Here is a 13457-nt window from a genome sequence, read left to right on the forward strand (position 1 = left end):
CGTATTACTTTTAACTTGTAATATGCGTGGTACCAGACGCGTGCATAAACCCGAAGTCAAGCGCAGTTAGCACGCAAGTGGGAGCAATACATAGAGCTCCTCTAGTAATCTAGCCCTGCGAGTGCTGGTGAGCACCTAGGGCTGTAAGTTTTGCAGTGACATGGGATGTGCACCCAGTTCAGTTTGAGAGTAAAGTCCATTTCCATGTTTTTTATGTATACACGTTTAACAAATATCCATTGACACAAGTACGTACCATTCATGAACAATATCGGTCTCATCAGGGCATGACTGGGAAATCAGACCTGCCCTGGAAGCAGGGCCGTCTTTAATACTGACTGGACCCTGGGCAAACATTTTCTTGCCCCCCCCCCACCATGCAATTTCGCTCTCCACCCCAACATCCCAAAAAACAACTAAATCAATTTATTTTATATATTTTTTTAAATTATTAGCCCAGCAGTGGATCATCCACTGCTGGGCTAATCATTAAAAAAAAATTGCAATATGTGAAACTGGACCTAAGCAGTACTAATAACTAGTAAATAAATATATAAATTCCTCCACTCTGGATTAATTTAATATGCTTTTGAATGTGATTCTGGTGTGAGGTTAGCTGGTTAAAGAGATTTAGGGCAGCCAACAGGAACAAAGCAAGGTAAAGACTGAGGTGGAAGCATAGAGGTGCAGACAGATATAAGTTTACTGACTGGAACAGTAGAACTACTATGGGAAGCTGTAAAATCTGAAACAGAGAGAAATAAAAACTATAAAAATAAACCTTACCTTAATGTGTGAAGTATCAGCATGACACTATACATCAGCCACAGCAGCACATGTCACTACTTTGCTAGGAACAAGTTCCCTCTCATCCTGTACTAGACAATGCTGCATGGGGGAGGGGCATGTGTACACTCACTTATTCTTCCCACTGACACCTTTCTACAAAGCACTGTTTTCCTTACAAACTTCAGTTAGTTGATCTTAGAGCCACAGCAGAAAGAGCAGGGCTAAGGGGACCAGCAGACTGGATGCTGTCTGCCCAAGGCTGCATGGATACAGACGAGTCACACAGCCTCAAGACTAAAGAGAGCAGTGTGTGCAGCTGCACAGATGCTCAAATCCTCACGTGCCTGCCACTCCAGCTTTCTGCTGCATGCGCCTATAGTGAGCCCTACCCAGAAACAATCCCCACCACCAGAGCAGTTATCTGGTAACAGTGGTAACCCCAGCAGGACCTTTTCTGATGCAGTTGGATTGACTGGATGCCTAGTGCTGCACAGTGCACATCTAAAACAGCACATGGCACTAGCTTGGAATGTCACATGACATCGGCACGGTCTGGCACAGTTTCTCACAAATAAATATAAGCAGAGAACTTTTGACTGTGACAATATTAGGACTGACTGTGTGTATGTCCCATGTCACATGATATCAGCAGTCTGGCATGAACTAAAAAAAAAAAAAATTTTTTTTTTTTTTACGACTCTTGGGCCCCTCAACAAAGACTGGGCCCAGGGCAACTGCCCCTTTTGCCCTGTGTTAAAGACGGTCCTGCCTGGAAGTGTTTGAAGAGCGGCCCGATAAGACTCTTGGTTTTTGATTTGCAGTTAGCAGGCTAACATGAACAAGCCTGTAAGGCTCTGAAGAAGCCTCTGCTGCATGATAAAGTGGCACCTCATAAGTCTGTACTTTAGTGAACTACTAATTTTATTATTAATCTCAGGTTTTGTTACTGCTGAGCTATTAGTATGTGACAAAGAATATTCGTTATATCTGTGTTTCCACTATGCTTTTATTTAATTTAAAGGGACATTAAACACTTTGAGATGGTAATACAATAAACTTTCATTATTTATTTTGTGACCTTTTCGTGTAATTACATTCTGAAATTGTGAGCATTTCAGTTCCTGTTAGAAATGGAAGTGCAGAATACTGTTATATTCCACACATCTATTGGCTGTACACCTATTTATAACTGTCCCTAACTGGCCACAGCAGAGAAGGTAACCTAAGTTACAACATGGCAGCTCACATTGTTTTAAAGACATTAAAACTTTATACTTATTTTTCACTATTTAAACAGCTAATGAAACTTTAAAAAATAAATCTACAAGTTATCCTCACACTAATCTTTTCTTTAAATGCATCATTCTATCTAGCATTTATTTACGGCTAGATTTAGAGTTCTGTGGCCAAAGGGGTGCGTTAGCTACGCGTGCTTTTTCCCCCCCCCCACACCTTTTAAACAATGCTGGTATTTAGAGTTCACAGAAGGGCTGCGTTAGGCTCCAAAAAGGGAGCGTAGAGCATAATTTACCGCCACTGCAACTCTAAATACTAGCGGTGCTTACGGACGCGGCCAGCTTCAAAAACGGGCTCGTGCACGATTTCCCCATAGGAAACAATGGGGCAGTTTGGGCTGAAAAAAAACCTAACACCTGCAAAAAAGCAGCGTTCAGCTCCTAACGCAGCCCCATTGTTTCCTATGGGGAAACACTTCCTAAGTCTGCACCTAACACCCTAACATGTACCCCGAGTCTAAACACCCCTAACCTTATACTTATTAACCCCTAATCTGCCGACCCCGCTATTGCTGACACCTGCATTATACAATTAACCCCTAATCTGCCGCTCCGTACACCGCCGCAACCTACGTTATCCCTATGAACCCCTAATCTGCTGCCCCTAACACAGCTGACCCCTATATTATATTTATTAACCCCTAATCTGCCGCCCCCAACGTCGCCGCTACCTACCTACAATTATTAACCCATAATCTGCCGACCAGACCTCACCGCTACTCTAATAAATGTATTAACCCCTAAAGCTAAGTCTAACCCTAACACTAACACCCCCCTAAGTTAAATATAATTTTTGTCTAACAAAATAAATAATTCTTATTAAATAAATTATTCCTATTTAAAGCTAAATACTTACCTGTAAAATAAACCCTAATATAGCTACAATATAAATAATAATTATATTGTAGCTATTTTAGGATTTATATTTATTTTACAGGCAACTTTGTATTTATTTTAACTAGGTACAATAGCTATTAAATAGTTAATAACTATTTAATAGCTACCTAGCTAAAAGAAATACAAAATTACCTGTAAAATAAATCCTAACCTAAGTTACAATTAAACCTAACACTACACTATCAATAAATTAATTAAATAAACTACCTACAATTATCTACAATTAAATCAACTAAACTACAAAAACAAACAAACACTAAATTACAAAAAAAAAACAAACACTAAATTACAAAAAATAAAAAAAGATTACAAGAATTTTAAACTAATTACACCTACTCTAAGCCCCCTAAAAAAATAACAAAGCCCCCCAAAATAAAAAAATGCCCTACCCTATTCTAAAATAAATATTTTACAGCTCTTTTACCTTACCAGCCCTTAAAAGGGCCTTTTGCGGGGCATGCCCCAAAGAATTCTGCTCTTTTGCCTGTAAAAAAACCCCCCATACAATACCCCCCCAACATTACAACCCACCACCCACATACCCCTAATCTAACCCAACCCCCCCTTAAATAGACCTAACACTAAGCCCCTGAAGATCTCCCTACCTTGTCTTCACCAAGCCGGGTTCACCGATCGGTCCAGAAGAGCCTCCGATGTCTTGATCCAAGGGGCTGAAGATGTCCATGATCCGGCTGAAGTCTTCATCCAAGCGGGAGCTGAAGAGGTCCATGATCCGACTGAAGTCTTCTATCAAGCGGCATCTTCAATCTTCTTTCTTCCGGATCCATGTTCATCCCGCCGACGCGGAACATCCATCTTCACTGACGACTTCCCGACGAATGACGGTAGGGCATTTTTTTATTTTGGGGGTCTTTGTTATTTTATTAGGGGGCTTAGAGTAGGTGTAATCTCCCTACCTTGTCTTCACCACGCCGGGTATCACCGATCCGTCCAGAAGAGGGTCCGAAGTCTTCATCCAATCCGGGCGATGTCTTCATCCAAGCCCAAACGGGGGCTGAAGAGGTCCATCATCCGGCTGAAGTCTTCATCCAAGCGGGGGCTGAAGAGGTCCATCATCCGGCTGAAATATTCTATCAAGCGGCATCTTCAATCTTCTTTCTTCCGGATCCAACTTCATCCCGCCGACGTGGAACATCCTTCTTCCCCGACGGACTAACGACGAATGAAGGTTCCTTTAAGGGACGTCATCCAAGATGGCTTCCCTTCAATTCCGATTGGCTGATAGGATTCTATCAGCCAATCGGAATTAAGGTAGGAATAATCTGATTGGCTGATGGAATCAGCCAATCAGATTGAAGTTCAATCCGATTGGCTGATCCAATCAGCCAATCAGATTGAGCTTGCATTCTATTGGCTGTTCCGATAAGCCAATAGAATGTGAGCTCAATCTGATTGGATCAGCCAATCGGATTAAACTTCAATCTGATTGGCTGATTCCATCAGCCAATCAGATTATTCCTACCTTAATTCCGATTGGCTGATAGAATCCTATCAGCCAATCGGAATTCGAGGGACGCCATCTTGGACCGTCATTTGTCGTTAGTCCGTCGGGGAAGAAGGATGTTCCGCGTCGGCGGGATGAAGATGGATCCGGAAGAAGATTGAAGATGCCGCTTGATAGAAGACTTCAGCTGGATGATGGACCTCTTCAGCCCCCGCTTGGGCTTGGATGAAGACATCGCCCGGATTGGATGAAGACTTCGGACCCTCTTCTGGACGGATCGGTGATACCCGGCGTGGTGAAGACAAGGTAGGGAGATCTTCAGGGGTTTAGTGTTAGGTTTATTTAAGGGGGTTTCGGTTAGATTAGGGGTATGTGGGTGGTGGGTTGTAATGTTGGGGGGGTATTGTATGTTTTTTTTTACAGGCAAAAGAGCAGAATTCTTTGGGGCATGCCCCGCAAAAGGCCCTTTTAAGGGCTGGTAAGGTAAAAGAGCTGTAAAATATTTATTTTAGAATAGGGTAGGGCATTTTTTTATTAGGGGGCTTTGTTATTTTTTTAGGGGGCTTAGAGTAGGTGTAATTAGTTTAAAATTCTTGTAATTTTTTTATTTTTTGTAATTTAGTGTTTTTTTTTTTGTAGTTTAGTGTTTTTTGTAGTTTAGTTGATTTAATTGTAGATAATTGTAGTAGTAGTTTATTTAATTAATTTATTGATAGTGTAGTGTTAGGTTTAATTGCAACTTATGTTAGGATTTATTTTACAGGTAATTTTGTATTTCTTTTAGCTAGGTAGCTATTAAATAGTTATTAACTATTTAATAGCTATTGTACCTGGTTAAAATAAATACAAAGTTGCCTGTAAAATAAATATAAATCCTAAAATAGCTACAATATAATTATTATTTATATTGTAGCTATATTAAGGTTTATTTTACAGGTAAGTATTTAGCTTTAAATAGGAATAATTTATTTAATAAGAATTATTTTATTTTGTTAGATAAAAGTTATATTTAACTTAGGGGGTGTTAGTGTTAGGGTTAGACTTAGCTTTAGGGGTTAATACATTTATTAGAGTAGCGGTGAGGTCCGGTCGGCAGATTAGGGGTTAATAATTGTAGGTAGGTAGCGGCGACGTTGGGGGGGGGGGGCAGCAGATTAGGGGTTAATAAATATTATGTAGGTGTCAGCGGTGTTAGGGGCAGCAGATTAGGGGTATATAGGGATAATGTAGGTGGCGGCAGTGTGCGGTTGGCAGATTAGGTGTTAAAAAAAGTTAATAGAGTGGCGGCGATGTGGGGGGACCTCGGTTTAGGGGTACATAGGTAGTTTATGGGTGTTAGTGTACTTTAGAGCACAGTAGTTAAGAGCTTTATGAATCAGCGTTAGCCCAGAAAGCTCTTAACTCCTGGCTTTTCTCTGCAGCTGGAGTCTTGTCGTTAGATTTCTAACGCTCACTTCAGCCAAGACTCTAAATACCAGCGTTAGAAAGATCCCATTGAAAAGATAGGATACGCAAATGACGTAGGGGGATCTGCGGTATGGAAAAGTCGCGGCTGGAAAGTGAGCGTTAGACCCTTACCTACAAGACTCTAAATACCAGCGGTAGGACAAAACCAACGTTAGGACCCCCTAACGCTGGTTTTGACGGCTAACGCAGAACTCTAAATCTAAGCGTAAGTGTTTAATGTCCCTTTAATATTGTTTTCCTATTTAGGGGTCGATCAGAATTCATTAGCGATTTGCTCCCAAAACTTTCTTGAGTGATCACAACGCAAAATTGATTTGTTTGTTAAAAGCTTGCAGGCACTAATGTCTTTTAAATGTGTGTAATTAACCTATTGTAATCCAAATCCATCATCAACACTGATTAAAGGGACAAGAAAACCAATTTTTCTTTCATGATTTTGATAGAGAATACCTTTTTTTTAAAAAGTTTTCAATTTACTTCTATCAAATCTGCATTCTTGTGCTATTCTTTGTTGAAGAGATATCTAGATAGGTAGCGAGCACATAGGGTTTCCAGGTGTCCGGTATTAGACCGGACTGTCCGGTATTTTAGGCTAGTGCCCGGTAATTTTATTCTTTAAAAAACGGACATAGCCTTAGGTAGTTTGCTTTTGAATTGTTTTATTTTTTTTTTTTTGCTTTTTTATTTATTTATTTATACTTTTTACTATTTAAACCTAATAGCTTTAATTTAGCCCCCCTGGCAGTGAAAGGCAGTCGCCCACAGCCCGTGTCCACTCATCGTCTACAGGCTCCGGCTCCGCTCAGCTGATTGGAGATCCTGATGTGCGGTGCCCCTTCGCTGTGCGTGCTGTTGTCTGCTGCTGTAGTGACTGTCTGTGTGAGACTGTCGGACGTCACATGATCACGCACATGATGTCACAACAGCAAGAAGATCCGAGGGATGCGCTGACACTGTCTATAGTCAGTCAGTCTATGCTGAAGTGCTGTTGGTGCCAGTCATAATTACCAAGCTTGGAGGGAGACTCAGACTCAGTGTAAATACAGTCACAATGAGGTATGTGTGTCTCAGTCAGACTCAGTCACGCTGTGAGTGAGGATTCTTCATTGAATAGATTTACAGCCTGCCACATTTTGAAGTTGCAAGTGACAGCAAATAATTGACAATATATATATATATATATATATATATATATATATATATATATACAGTGTATGTATATATATATATATATATATATATATATATATATATATATATATATATATATATATATATATATAAATATATATATATATACATACAGTGTATGTATGTGTGTATATATATATATATATATATATATATATATATATACAGTATATATATGTGTATATATATATATATATATACAGTATATGTACGTATATATATATATATATATATATATGTGTATGTATATATACAGTATATATATATATATATATATATATATATATATATATATATATATATATATATATATATATATATACCTCCAACAAAAGCAGGCACTTTTGAAGTGGCAAAAAACTTTATTCCAACAGAAGCGGGGGATCATCTCCTCTTAACTCACGAGAGTAATAAGAAACAACTCTGAACCTGCATTACGTGAATCACAGCTTGATTCTATGTGTCTTAAATTAGAAGCAAGAAACTATGATAAACATGATATTATTAAGGCAAGACAGGCATTGGAAGCCTCTAGTCAAGAGACTCTCACAATGACAAAGGATGTGTCTAACATTGAGGACAAATCACTTAATTTTATCACCACTTTTTTACCTCTACATATCACTGTACAGGAATCTGTGCGGAACAGATAGGATATCCTTGAAACGGATAAAAGTCTCGCTAACTGGAAAGAGAAACCACCCAGACTGGTGTACAGGCGAGCAAAAAACATCAAGGATTTGCTTTTGAAAACAGACCCTAGGGATAACTACCAGACCGATACATGGTTACAATCGAGGAAAAAGGGTTGTTACCGTTGTGGTGAATGTGTTACTTGTAACTCAATGCAGACAGGGGACTCTTTTCAACATCCGCTCAAAAATAAACGGTATTGTATCCGACATCGCCTGACTTGCAACAGCTCATTTGTCATTTATATATTACAGGGAGTGCAGAATTATTAGGCAAATGAGTATTTTGACCACATCATCCTCTTTATGCATGTTGTCTTACTCCAAGCTGTATAGGCTCGAAAGCCTACTACCAATTAAGCATATTAGGTGATGTGCATCTCTGTAATGAGAAGGGGTGTGGTCTAATGACATCAACACCCTATATCAGGTGTGCATAATTATTAGGCAACTTCCTTTCCTTTGGCAAAATGGGTCAAAAGAAGGACTTGACAGGCTCAGAAAAGTCAAAAATAGTGAGATATCTTGCAGAGGGATGCAGCACTCTTAAAATTGCAAAGCTTCTGAAGCGTGATCATCGAACAATCAAGCGTTTCATTCAAAATAGTCAACAGGGTCGCAAGAAGCGTGTGGAAAAACCAAGGCACAAAATAACTGCCCATGAACTGAGAAAAGTCAAGCGTGCAGCTGCCAAGATGCCACTTGCCACCAGTTTGGCCATATTTCAGAGCTGCAACATCACTGGAGTGCCCAAAAGCACAAGGTGTGCAATACTCAGAGACATGGCCAAGGTAAGAAAGGCTGAAAGACGACCACCACTGAACAAGACACACAAGCTGAAACGTCAAGACTGGGTCAAGAAATATCTCAAGACTGATTTTTCTAAGGTTTTATGGACTGATGAATTGAGAGTGAGTCTTGATGGGCCAGATGGATGGGCCCGTGGCTGGATTGGTAAAGGGCAGAGAGCTCCAGTCCGACTCAGACGCCAGCAAGGTGGAGGTGGAGTACTGGTTTGGGCTGGTATCATCAAAGATGAGCTTGTGGGGCCTTTTCGGGTTGAGGATGGAGTCAAGCTCAACTGCCAGTCCTACTGCCAGTTTCTGGAAGACACCTTCTTCAAGCAGTGGTACAGGAAGAAGTCTGCATCCTTCAAGAAAAACATGATTTTCATGCAGGACAATGCTCCATCACACGCATCCAAGTACTCCACAGCGTGGCTGGCAAGAAAGGGTATAAAAGAAGAAAATCTAATGACATGGCCTCCTTGTTCACCTGATCTGAACCCCATTGAGAACCTGTGGTCCATCATCAAATGTGAGATTTACAAGGAGGGAAAACAGTACACCTCTCTGAACAGTGTCTGGGAGGCTGTGGTTGCTGCTGCACGCAATGTTGATGGTGAACAGATCAAAACACTGACAGAATCCATGGATGGCAGGCTTTTGAGTGTCCTTGCAAAGAAAGGTGGCTATATTGGTCACTGATTTGTTTTTGTTTTGTTTTTGAATGTCACAAATGTATATTTGTGAATGTTGAGATGTTATATTGGTTTCACTGGTAAAAATAAATAATTGAAATGGGTATATATTTGTTTTTTGTTAAGTTGCCTAATAATTATGCACAGTAATAGTCACCTGCACACACAGATATCCCCCTAAAATAGCTATAACTAAAAACAAACTAAAAACTACTTCCAAAACTATTCAGCTTTGATATTAATGAGTTTTTTTGGTTCATTGAGAACATGGTTGTTGTTCAATAATAAAATTAATCCTCAAAAATACAACTTGCCTAATAATTCTGCACTCCCTGTAATTTGCCCATGTTCTTTATTCTACGTGGGTAAAACGACCACCCCGTTCAAAGACAGGATGGCCAACCACAGATTTTCAATCAGAAAGGCACTCAAAAAAGTAAAATCAGATCTCCCTGTCGCTCAACATTTTGCCTTACACAAGCACAATCTATCAAGTTTGCGATGCATGATTATTGATCATTTGCCAATACCAAGGAAGGGAGATGATCGAGCCAAAATGTTGTTGCAGCTAGAATCCAGATGGATCTATATGTTGGACACTGTGTCCCCAAAAGAGCTGAATATCAAACTCGATTTTGGACCCTTCATTGGCTAAATAACTTTTGTTGCCCTATTTTTATGTTTAACAACTACAGAATCATTTCTCTCATATAACGGGCTACTTCCATAACTTTGCTTTCTCCTACCTTGCATATACATATTTTTCTATACTTTTTTCTATTTTTTTCTATTTTATCTCTCACTTTTTTCCCTCTGGCTTGCCATTTTTTTGCTCTGTACATTGCGCTTTGTAACTGAGGAGATCCATCACTCCACATGCTCAGATATTGGATTATGTATACAGAAGAATGGTTGAACATCATGTATTCCGACCTCTGACCCATTGTTTTCTATACTTTTACAGTGGCACAAATATCTGAATATTTGGGGAGTACCCACGATTTGTGGGGCATATATTACTTAGATCATGTATATATGTGTTAAACACCCTAATTCTTTTTTGCTCGATATGGCTACTGACAGCTACGATCTTCTCTGGCTACACATATGACAACACAAGGGGAGGAGTGAATGTGTGTCACATCATGGTCCGCTAGATGTAAAGCTTGTTTTCCGATAATGGCACAGCAGTGCTAGAGGAATTTGGACAGAGCATCTGCTTGCCAAGACTTTCCCATTCACAATGGATGATGGTACGTGATTGGCTTCGATCCCATTGGGGGCGGCATAAGTGGGCGTGTACAATGACGCTTCAGACTCCTACAGCCCAGTGGTTTGTGAGCCGTGATCTTGGAAGGCGGAGAGTGATGAGCATCCTGACGTATATGGTAATTAGCCATGTGCCTGTTCTCTACCGAAAACAGCTGCGATACTGACAAAGTGAATAGCATTGTGGGTGTGGTGGATGTCTTTGGTTACGGCGCAAAGAGGTTACTATAAATTGGCAAAGGATAGCCAGTGTTTTTATACTTTCACCGGGACATCACATAGCTGATGTGCCTTCTCGGGAGCAACTCTCTCTCTTTTTGGGACATTTGATAAAGATGCCAGTAAGCAAGGCATCGAAACGTCATGTTTATGCCCTTATTTTTATCCTCTATATGATTAAAAGTTAATTTTTATCTTTTTAAAGACCAGTGAGTGCTGTCTTTTTTGGAATATTATATATATATCCATGTATTAAAGTTTAATTTTGACTAAACTATCCCTTTACTGAATTTGGGCACAGAGTGCTAGTACGGCACCTCTCCTTTGGAGTCATTCTCCAAAATTGTTTTAAATTATTAGATGCAAAGCACCTATCACAAAAGCAGAAATAACAACAATTTATGACAAAAATTACAAAAATGTTTTAAATTTTAATAATAGTTATTAAGTAATTCATAACAGGGGGTTTGTCTTAATAATGCAGTTGTTAGTGCCTTTGTTATGCAATATTGTATCTGACTACGAGGCCTTCAAACAAGATGCTCCTTTGTGACCAGGTTTTATAGGGGAAGCGTCTCCATGCAACTGCAAACACTCTCACCAGAGCATCCCACAGTGCTTGCGCCTACATTATTAAACTCGCGGTTATGAAGGCACCATGTTTCTTTAGCTGTACAGAATGTCACATACTCAACACATATACATACAAATACATATATAACTGTGTGCCCTGACAACTGTATACAGCCTCTACAAGTGTAATGAATAGAGCTCATACATACAGACCACAATCGCTTCTGTGGCCATTGTTTTGCACATTTGCAAGAAAATAGACTGTTTCCAAACAGCTGTGAAACTGTTGCAAAAATGTCCTAAATGTCCTTTCCTTGTCTTATCAAGGGCCTTAAGGTGTTAAATTTAAAAAGTCAAAATCATAGAGGGGCTCTAGTGTTTTCTTTTGTTGTTGACTGGGATGTGTGTGAATAAAAGAACAAAGTTTCACTTTGGCCATTGATCTGCTGTGCTGTGTTACACGTTCCCTGCTTCACTCAGCAGGCTGTGAGGGTGGCCTGCAAAAAGTGCATGTGCTGGGAATCATCTGGCATCCTATGAGCAGCACACCTGGATGTTAACAAACTTCACTATAGTGATGAAAGCCCAGAACTGTGCAGCATAACTACCATTTAAAACAACAAAAAACCTTCACCTAGATTACAAGTTTTGCGTTAGAGGCTGTGCGGTGCTAACGAGCAGTTTATGCCCAGACAAGAAGTGAGCGTTGAGCAAAATTTTGCTCCTTACCGCACTCCAATACCAGCGCTGCTTACGTTAGCGGTGAGCTGGTGTTACGTGCTTGTGCACGATTTAGCCATAGGAATCAACGGGGAGAGCCGGCTGAAAAAAAGTCTAACACCTGCAAAAAAGCAGCGTAAAGCTCCTTAACGCAGCCCCATTGATTCCTATGGGGAAATACATTTTATGTCTACACCTAACACCCTAACATGAACTCCGAGTCTAAACACCCCTAATCTTACACTTATTAACCCCTAATCTGCCACCCCCGACATCGCTGTAACCTTCATTATATTATTAATATTAACCCCCTAATCTGCCGCTCCGGACACCACCGCCACCTACATTATACTTATTAACCCCTAATCTGCTGCCCCCAACATCGCTGCTACCTACATTATATTTATTAACCCCTAATCTGCCGCCCCCAACGTCGCCGCCACCTACCTACATTTATTAACCCCTAATCTACTGCCCCCAATGTCGCCACCACTATAATAAACATATTAACCCATAAACCGCAGCACTCCCGCCTCACAAACATTAGTTACATATTATTAACCCCTAATCTACCGCCCCTAAAATTGACACCACCTACCAAAATTTATTAACCTCTAATCTGCCGCCCCCAACGTTGCCGCCACTATATTAAAGTTATTAACCCCTAAACCTTAGTCTAACCCTAAACCTAACACCCCCTAACTTAAATATAATTAAAAGAAATCAAAATAAAATTACTATAATTAACTAAATTATTCCTATTTAAATCTAAATACTTACCTATAAAATAAACCCTAAGCTAGCTACAATATAACTAATAGTTTGTATTTATTTTAACTAGGTAGAATAGTTACTAAATAGACAAGAAGTGAGAGTTGAGCAAAATTTTGCTCCTTACCGCACTCCAATACCAGCGCTGCTTACGTTAGCGGTGAGCTGGTGTAACGTGCTTGTGCACGATTTCCCCATAGGAATCAACGGGGAGAGCCGGCTGAAAAAAAGTCTAACACCTGCAAAAAAGCAGCGTAAAGCTCCTTAACGCAGCCCCATTGATTCCTATGGGGAAATACATTTTATGTCTACACCTAACACCCTAACATGAACTCCGAGTCTAAACACCCCTAATCTTACACTTATTAACCCCTAATCTGCCACCCCCAACATCGCTGTAACCTACATTATATTATTAATATTAACCCCCTAATCTGCCGCTCCGGACACCACCGCCACCTACATTATACTTATTAACCCCTAATCTGCTGCCCCCAACATCGCTGCTACCTACATTATATTTATTAACCCCTAATCTGCCGCCCCCAACGTCGCCGCCACCTACCTACATTTATTAACCCCTAATCTACTGCCCCCAATGTCGCCACCACTATAATAAACATATTAAC

The sequence above is a fragment of the Bombina bombina genome, chromosome 3 (assembly GCF_027579735.1).
Source record: "Bombina bombina isolate aBomBom1 chromosome 3, aBomBom1.pri, whole genome shotgun sequence".
Taxonomy (NCBI): Eukaryota; Metazoa; Chordata; class Amphibia; order Anura; family Bombinatoridae; genus Bombina; species Bombina bombina.